Raw genomic sequence first — 10437 nt, forward strand, 5'->3', positions numbered from 1 at the left:
AGGAGAAACTGAATGACAAAATGGGATTGCCTCCAATTGAGTTATTGACCTTTATTAGTGCGTGCGTGCACGCACACACACGCGCGCACACACACACACACACACACACACACACACACAATACCTCTGCTTTTATCTCTTTTGCCAGTACACAGTCACTTAGGAAACAGTCTTTCCTTCCAAGATTCAGTGTGCCTACCTTTAATTAAAAAAAAAAAAAAAAGGTTCTGTTACTATAGAAGAGAAAAACAGATTTTAAGGTTGAGTGGAACACTAGCAGCCTGCATCACACATCCGTATTCATTTTTCACATCTTCTGAGTAACCGATGATATTGGGAGAAGTTTTGTATCATATCTTTAATCAATACAACTAATGTAAAAGCTTTCCCCAATAAATGCTTTTACTTCCTTGACCATCTATGGAGAGTATCCAATCCCAAACTACACTGATACCACAATAGAAATAGTAAGTCTTATTGGATAGGATTTTTCAACTACCACATCTTGTGCACCAGCTGGAAAATAAAAGTTGATCTGTTTTGTATAAGTGACCTAAGAGAATGCTGAAAACTCACTCTGTGTGTCTTAACCAATTAATAAATCAATAAAGCTCCAATGTGGTATTTTTTGTTATAAATTTTGGATCTTATTCCACAGACATAATTACTACATGATCACAATTACCATCAATCCCATTAATAGTACCTCGTATACTGAACATGTAGTAGGCCTCTGTGCAAAGTGATATATTTATTCAGTCATGCCTCGTAATAACCCTATTATGTTATTTTTGTCCATTTATATAAAATAATAATAGCAAACATTTATTGAGTACTTAATATGTGCCAGACTTACTCAAAGCATTTTATAGATACATAGGATTATTATTTCTAATTTACATTACAAATGAGAAAGAGAAGGCAGTAAAGTTAGTAACCTGCCCAAAGTCACACAGCTTATAAGTAGCACAGCTAGAATGCAAATCCTCACAAACACTCCGACCCACTCAATTAACTACTATACCACAGTAATAGCAAATAAACCAGCAGAGGTTAAGTAACTTGCCTAAGGTCACAAAACCAAGAGGAGCCAAGATTCACAGACCTGTCTTTTTGATTCTGAATGAATCAAAGCAATACAATTTGACTGACCAAGGGATCATTACTTTTAGGGGCAAAGTTACAAGAGAACAATACTATCAAAATAACAAACATAATACATAAATTGTATACATATATACATACAATGATAAGCAAGTTAGGAGGATGAAATGCAGTGCATCTGTACTGCATAGGCAACACTGCAGGTAGACCCATCTCTTTTAGTAACAGACCAAAATAAAAGCAGCTTTGACAAATGTTTCAAATACTAGTTTCAATAATCGTATCTAAAAGATCTTGAATAATTAGATATCTGTATTTTACCTCTGTTGTCATAAAGTTAAAGCCTAAACAGTGTTCTACACCACACTCAATGGATATATCTAAAAGCAGTAATTTTTAAAAGACATCAGAAAAAGTTTTTAAGAAACAATAAAAAGCAATAGAATCAGACATTTTGTTGCCATCTGTCAGAACTAATGAATTTATAGTTCTCTCACCTATAATTACAACCTTGACCCTCATCTTCTGAGAGATATGTATAATATGGCTACAACTTTCTTAAGTGTTTTTTCTTAAGATTTATAATGTACAATTCCAATGCCAGAGTCAAAATTGCCTAGGTTAAGCCTGAGCATACAACATATGAATCAAAATGCTACTACTGGCTCATTTTCAAAAACTCCCCTACGAATTGCAAGTGTCTCTTCCAAGAACAGCATAGACATACAATGACTATCAGATGGGATGCCTTGCATATAGTACAGTAACTGAAACACTCTAAGTATTAATGATCAAGGATGAAGCTCATGGCACCAGCTGAACCAACAACCATAAGCATGTCACTCTTTCCTGAGCACCTCACATCCTATAAAAAAAATTTAGGTTCGGTATACTGTTCTTCATCAAGCACATGCTTTTTTCATTATTCCAGGCTTAATGAGACATTCTCAATTAACTTCATATCAGTTCATGTTTATACTCTATTTCCAATTACCAATGTTTTTAAACTAATTGGAAAAATTTTAAAGAAATAATGAACAAAACTGAACTTATACTCTTTCACTGTATCCTCAATAGATGAAACAAAACATTTTGAAAATATTTTTAGTATTTACTTATTTATTTTTGAGAGAGAGAGAGAGAGAGAGAGAGAGAGAGAGAGAGAGAAAACGATTGAACAAGAATGAACAGCGGAGGGGCAGAAAGAGAGAGTGGAAGAAAGAGAATCCCAAGCAGGCTCCACACCCAGTGCAGATCCAGACATGGGGCTCAATTGCACTATCGCAAGATCACGACCTGAGCTAATACCAAATGTAGGCACTTAACCAACTGAGCCACCCAAGTACCCAAACATATTTTTATTAGTAAAAAGTTACTATTTATTTTAAGGGTTGTTGTTTTTGGTTTTTGGGTTTTTGTTGTTGTTGTTGTTGTTATACTGATTCTTGTTTAAATAGAAAGAAGAAAAGAGAAGAGAAAAAAAGGGAAGGGAAGGGGAGGGGGGAGGGGAGAGGAGGAATCATAAAACAGCCAGTGATCTTCAGTGAGGCATAAAAGTGCCAAAAAGAATCAGCTATTATAAATCATTACAGTTACACCAACTTTAATTTAATGCATCAGTTGACTGACTAATATTAGATGAAAAGCAGTCAAGGCAGCTTTTATTTACAGCTATGTGTGGAAGAGTAACAGAAATGTTGTTGCTAAGATCAATTTAATTTAAGCAACATTTAAAAATGAATTTTTACACATAATGGTATCTGAACACAATTTGAAATGGGCTGGACGTATCATTTGCTAAGAATATCATTCTTCATTTTAAGTGTTAAGAAATCTCTACTTTCACCACAAAGGAGTAATAGGACCCAGAATTCAACTTCCAAATGTAAACAACTAGAAAACTGGAAAAACTATGTATCTGACTTTGGAAAATAGGCAGCAGAAAAAGGATTCCTTTAAAAAAGGAGGGGGGGTGAGGAGGGGGGAAGGTGAGACTTACAATTACCTGGAATTCTTTCTAAAAGCATTTTGAGGATTACAGTATGTTCAAGGAGAAACCCAAATAGAATCTAGTGCATTGTTGAGTTGGAAGGACAGAGGTCAGAATACAGAAGGACCAAGACAACAAGTATTTGAGGGGGGCGGAATCCCTGAAGTGAGAAAGCTTTGCAAAGGTCTATTTTCAAATTAAAAGAGAGAAAGAGACAGAGACAGAGTTTTCCCTTAAATTACCTGAATAACTATCAGTATGTGCATAGCCTGAAAACCCATAAGGGTGAGCAAAAACACGTTCTAGGAAAGAAAAATTACCAGGTAGCTAAAATTGAATAAAATTATTGAATGATACAAGAGCTTACAGATGGCCTTGGGATATTCAGTAAAGACCCAAAGAGAGGTCCGTCTTAGTAGTGAGGCTAAGAAAGCACAAGAGTAAAGGTTACCTACCTCTAGACCTACCCTAGAAAACTTTAAACACATTAATATACATGGAAAGGGAAGAGGGAAGGAAACAAATTTGCTGCTGCTGAGTCCATTTCAGAAAAGATCAGTCTGAACACTCTCCCGCCAACTGCAGAGTGCTACATTGCACCGCATGCTAGGTCATTCCATGTGCCACTTGGAAGAACAGCTGCCACTGCCATCATAGGAAAAAAGAGCATGATGCCATGAGGCATTGCCAAGACCAAGAATAAAGGTAAAGGAGGTATAAACAGGCACAGGGGTAAGAGTGAAAATGACCCTGGAAAAAGCTGGTGTGTAAACAGGATGAATAAGTATAATTCAGTAATCAAAATGTTGGGATATGTGTGATTAGAAGCAATGCGTCTTGATGGTGTGAAGAGGTTACGTCTTAACGAAAGGAAAACTGAGGAAAATAACTTGAATAAATATTTCAGACATTATATTGGTCTGCCAGACAATGAGAATAACAAAGCTGATGTAATTTTAAAATACAATGCAGATGAAGGTATAAATCTGAAAGCATGTGGCAAGCTTCCAAAACATGCTGAAATCAACGAATCAGATACATTTGGCACTGCAGATGATGATGAAGTCCAGTTTGACACTAGAGATAATGATAAGACCATGACGATATCTAAATTGAACTCAATGTTTTATACGCCAAGTTTACCAAGGATTAAATCCCAAAGGAGATCTAGCTTCCTTGTCTTTTAAAAGACTTTTATGTAGCTTAGTCATTTTATCATAGCACCCCTTTCCTAAATGAATACCTTAACTCCTGACATTCAACTCTTAGCAGCAATTGTTATGTCTTCCTATTGTTCTCTCATTAGTTAGATAAAAACTTTGATACATGTTAACAAGTAACTTTAAGAAGGAAACTTTTAGAGAACCGAAGTATGTCTGATTCCAAAATCCTACATTCTTTATCATAACTCCTTGTTTAAAAAAAGGTGGGGGGGGGCGGGATATCTACATGATAGTATATCAGAAAATTAATGGGAAATCCCATCATGCAAAAGAAAATGTTTATGGTGTAAAGAATACTGGAATAAATAACAATATCTGTCTTAAAAATTAAAAAACCATGGCATTTACAGGTGGATTAATGAGTTAATTTAAAGGTGTTAATGGTGTTACATAGCTAGCAGGTATCAAACGGGCATTTCAACCCAACTCCCTGATTCCAGATTCTACTGCAAGGCTTCCTACAGCCAAGTAGCTTCCCATGTCTAGAACACATATCTGAACCAAAAGTATCCCTACCAAAAGTAAGAATAAGATATGAAATCTTTGCCATCCCAAGAACACTACTAATTAACAGTGACTTTGGAAGAATCATTCTACTTACCTAAACAATTCTCCTATTCTATGATCTATAAAGACCTCTGCAGCTTGAAATATTTATAGTATGAACTTAAAAGGCAGAGATTTGAAAGAGGGATTTCTTTAACATTCCTCCTCATCATTCATAACGTTAGCCATATCTATCCACTGCCCCACTGCCTACCATGTGTTTGGCACTACTCTAAGTGCCAGGCATACAATGATGACAAAACAGAGATAAACCCCTTTTTGGTGGACCACAGAATCTGCTTGGAAAGGAAAAAGGAAACAAATTATTACTCAATTAATTTCTTATGTTCTAAACTATGCAGGGCCTACATTCAACACAGGAATTTTTAACGTGCTATCTGAAACACACTTGCCCAAATATACACCATAGTTCTTTCCCCATCAAATTCAGGTCATCACTCAACTATCACCTTCTCAATAAAACCTACCCTGACCATTTTACATAAAAATGGTACACTCCCCACTCCAACATTCCCTATAACCTTCCCTGAAGTACTTACTTTTGTCTAGAATACTTATCACCATCAAACATACTTGTTTGTTCAGTATCTGTATCCCCACTAGAATATAAGGTTCATGAGATGAATAATTTCTGTCTCTTTTGTTGACTGGTATCACTCAAAGTCTAGAACAGTGCCTATTAGACACAGAATATTCATGATTAGTGAATAAGTGAGTGCAATGAAGGAAGCCTAGCTACAGTGACAGTGTATAAAAGGAAAAACCATCCCCCAAACCATAAAATACCTAGGAATAAATCTAACCAAAGAGGTGAAAAATCTGTACAGTGAAAATTATAGAAAACTTATGAAAGAAATTGAAGGAGACAGAAAAAATGGAAAAATATTCCATGTTCCTGGATAGGAAAAACAAATATTGTTAAAATATCAATACTACCCAAAACAATCTACATATTCAATGCAATCCCTATCAAAATAACACTAGCATTCCTCACAGAGCTAGAATAAACAATCCTAAAATTTGTATGGAACCAGAAAAGACCCGGAATAACCAAAGCAATCTTGAAAAAGGAAACAAAACCAAAGCAGGAGGCATCAAAATCTCAGACTTGAAGATGTATTACAAAGCTGTAATCATCAAGACAGTATGGTAATGGCACAAGAACAGACACTCAGATCAATGGAACAGAATAGAGAACCCAGAAATGGACCCACAAACGTATGGCCAATTCATCTTTGACAAAGCAGGAAAGAATATCCGATGGAATAAAGAGTCTCTTCAGCAAATGGTGCTGGGAAAACTGGACAGAGACATGCAGAAAAATGAACCTGGACCACTTTCTTACACCAGACACAAAAATAAACTCAAAATAGATGAAAGACCTATATATAAGACAGGAAGCCATCAAAAATCCTTGAGGAGAAAACAGGCAAAAACCTCTTGACTTGGGCTGCAGCAACTTCTTACTCCACATGTCTCCGAGGCAAGGGAAACAAAAGCAAAAATGAACTATTGGGACCTCATCAAAATAAAAAGCTTCTGCATGGTGAAGAAAACAATCAGCAAAACTAAAAGGCAACCAACAGAATGGGAGAAGGTATTTGCAAACAACATATCACATAAAGGGTTAGTACCCAAAATCTATAGAGAAGTTATCAAACTCAACACCCGAAAAACAAATAATCCAGGGAAGAAATGGGCAAAAGACAGGAATAGGTACTTCTCCAAGAAGACAATCCAGATGGCCAACCAACACATGTAAAAATTCTCAACATCACTCATCATCAGGGAAATACACATCAAAACCACAATGAGATACCACCTCAAATTTGTCGGAATGGTGAACATTAACAACTCAGGTATTAAGAGATGTTGGCAAGGATGTGGAGAAAGAGGACCTCTTTTGAACTCACTGCTTGTGGGAATGCAAACTGATGCAGCCACTCTGGAAAACAATATGAAGGTTCCTCAAAAATGTAAAAATAGAACTACCCAACAACCCAGCAATTGCACTACTAGGCATTTATCTAAGGGATACAGGCATGCTATTTTGAAGGGGCACATACACCTGAAATTATAGCAACACTATTGACAACAGCCAAAGTATGGAAAGAGCCCAAATGTCCATCAACGGATGAATGGATAAACATGTGGCATACACACACACACACACACACACACACACACACACAATGGAGTATTACTCAGCAATCAAAGGGAATAAAATCTTCCCGTTTGCAACTACGTAAATGGAACTAGAGGGTATTATGCTAAGCGAAATTAGTCAGTTGAAGAAAAATGAATATCATAGGTCTTCAGTTATATGAGGACTTTAAGATACAAAACATATGATCATAAGAGAAGGGAAGCAAAAAGGATATAAGAACAGGGAGGGAGACAAAACATAAGAGACTCTTAAATATAGAGAACAAACAGAGGGTTCCTGGAGTGTGGGAGAGGGGGTGGGCTAAATGGGTAAGGGGCATTAAGGAATCTACTCCTGAAATCATTGTTGTACCATACACTAACTAACTTGGATCTAAATTAAAAATAAATTAATTAATTAAAAAAAGGAGAAACCATTTATTTCACTTATACTAACATATACAATATTATTATTGTGTATGTAAATATTATTTATACACATGTCATTATGAAATAATTAAAATACCAATTATAAATGTTATCTATCATTCATGTATATGGTATTAATTTTGTTTCAGTGTTTCAGTATTTCCTTTCTTATATTTTAAACATTTAAAGTATAACAATGATTTACTGATAGATTCACATTTTTATTCTAGAAGGGAGTCAACATCTAACAAAATGACTTATTCTCCATTCTATAAACTATCTCACCTTAAAACATGAAGACAAGATGAGATGTACTATTCGACTTGGATTTGATATTACCATACTCACTGAACTGGAACAGGCATCTTATTGCTCAGAAATGAAAAAGTAAAAAAAAAAAAAGAGAGAGAGAGAGAGAGAAAGGAACTTAAAATCATCTTCTAAGGTTTAAGTTTGATTTCTTTGCTTCATATACTCACTGTGTTAAGATTTTATAAATTATGGCACTTATGGCTAAACATCTAGAAAAATTGTCTCAAATTTGGTATATCACAATCCCAAGAACTATGTGGCTTAACAAAACTCTTGTTCTGAAAAAGAATGATATTTCATTTACACCGAAGCAATGTTAACCTATCATTTAAACAAGAATGTAATAATATTTAAAAATTATATCATGTATCTTGAATGTATCATAGATAAGCTGCTATATTACAATTGCCACTTCAGATAGCTGTGAAATTAGGTGATTAACTAGTTGGTACCTAACCTTCTAATTTCTGTATAAGTCTAATTACATCAAATAGAAGTGGGGGTTTTGATTTTTTTACTTTGCTTTTCTGTTTGGAGTATCATTGTAACTACTGTATTGTAAATGATGGAAAATAATTGCATATGTTAAAAAATAAATTGTATAAAAAAATAAATAAAAAATCATTTAAAAAACATAAACAGACCCTGAAACAGTTTTCAAATTCAATCACTTATCATTTGAAGCTTCAATAATTAGAGTCAACATGATCCTCCAGAGGATAAAACAAAATGAAGTTGCTATAGTATTTCGAATAAAATGAGTTTGTGATGAATAATCTATGTGTACAATGGAATTTTTCATGAGTTCTCTAATGTCCTGATAAAAACACAACTTATTGGGGTGCCTGGGTGGCTCAGTTTGTTAAGCATTCGACTTCGGCTCAGGTCATGATCTCACAGTTCATGGGTTCAAGCCCCATGCCAGGCTCTGTGCTGACAGCTCAGAGACTGGAGCCTGCTTCACATTCTGTGTTTCCCTCTCTCTCTGCCCCTCCCTCGCTTTTATGCTCATGCTCTTTCTCTCTCTCTCTCTCTCTCTCTCTCTCTCAAAAATAAACATTAAAAAAAAAATTTAAGAGATCTACATCCAAACTGAGTTTTCGAACACACAAAAAAGCTAAGGAATGTTCTCAGTTCTCTATCATCTACTTAATATAGACATTCCTCAAAGTATCTATAAAACAAAATTAAAATACTATTAAATAGTTTCTTACTATTACACACATCTAAAAATGTTACTATTCATTTTAAAAATATATCCTCCAGGGTCACTTAGGTGGCTCAGTAGGTTAATCGCCCGACTCTTGATTTCGGCTCAGGTAATGATCTCATGGTCCTTGAGATCGAGCCCTAGGTTGTTGCACTCTATGCTGACAGCAAGGAACTTGCTTGGGATTCCCTCTCTTTCTCCTTCTCCCTCTGTCCCTCCGCCATTCACACTTGCTCTCTCTTGCAAAAAGTATTTGGTTTGTTTCCCTTTTTTCATTTTTTTTTACATGAACTCTCTGCAATACAATGAATGGGACACTCCATACTTACTCACATTTAAAATGCCCCTTACTCCAAAGCCTTCTTCACAAAACAGACACTCATGTATTCAAATATTTTTTTAAGTGCCTATTATGTTCCATTTACTGTTCTAGGCAATCTAAGTTCTGTAAGTGCAAGGACTGATTCTATTTCAATCATTGCTTTATTTCCTATGTTTAGTGGACTGTCTGGTACATAGTAAACTTTCATACATGTGTTGAATGAATGGATGATCATACTTGTTCATTCATCCTTCACCTTTTTTTAAGTTTTAACTTGGAAATTAGTTTCATTTTCAGTTTTTTCACTCTGCAGAGTAACAAGCCTACAAAGTATCTTTATCACTGAAAATTCAGGCTTACTTCTAGGTAGATGGATAGAGAAAAAAATAACACTACAGCATTCATTACCTCTTGGAACCTATGCTCAGTTGTGTTTAAAATTTTCAAAGTTCCTTTTGAACTTCAAAATATCATCCATAGGAAATGTGACTCTAAGAGCTGGTTGGTCTCTAACATTTCAGTGGAAAAAGAGTAGTAACCCTTAAAAATCCCAGAAAAACCTTAAAAATCCAATTAAACTGCAAAATTATGATTGAATTCATAAAAGATTCATATTGTTTTTTCCAGAAAAATACTTTGAGAGAAAGAAAAAGACCACTGAAATACCAAAACATAACAAAATGCTTATAATCTGATTAAATTTTGGCCTTTAAAATTACTATGAAATAGATCTGTTGAGAAACCTTATTTAAAGGTGTTACATGCCTATTCTGTTTTCTCTCATTTGGAAAACCCAAGTACTACAGAGATTAAAATTGGAATCATGGTTCTGTGAAGAACTTTGAGACATATGGAGTTCATTCTTCTGCCTCTTAGTCATTTATGGTGGGGACGGGGACAAGAGATGTGGTCAGTTTAAAAGGTGGGAGTCTGAGAAACGTAAGTTACTCCTAAGAATGTTGTCATTAGAGAAAACTGTTTAGATGAATGACATGTTCTGCTTCTAGTTTAATATGATCACTCTACAATTTATGATTAAATATTAAATGCATCTGTTAAATACATATGCTTGAATAAATATGCATGTTGATTATGGCCATGTATTTTGCCTCCTAACTGGTGAAGATGACATGCA

General features: G+C 35.0%; 1 protein-coding gene across 8 annotated transcripts in view; it reads right to left on the reverse strand.

Moving 5' to 3' along the window:
- Positions 1-10437, reverse strand: part of FUT8 (fucosyltransferase 8) — a 291085-nt gene that overhangs the window by 172506 nt on the left and 108142 nt on the right. The gene's annotated exons all lie outside the window — the stretch shown is intronic.

The sequence above is a fragment of the Suricata suricatta genome, chromosome 9 (assembly GCF_006229205.1).
Source record: "Suricata suricatta isolate VVHF042 chromosome 9, meerkat_22Aug2017_6uvM2_HiC, whole genome shotgun sequence".
In the NCBI taxonomy this organism is placed as follows: Eukaryota; Metazoa; Chordata; class Mammalia; order Carnivora; family Herpestidae; genus Suricata; species Suricata suricatta.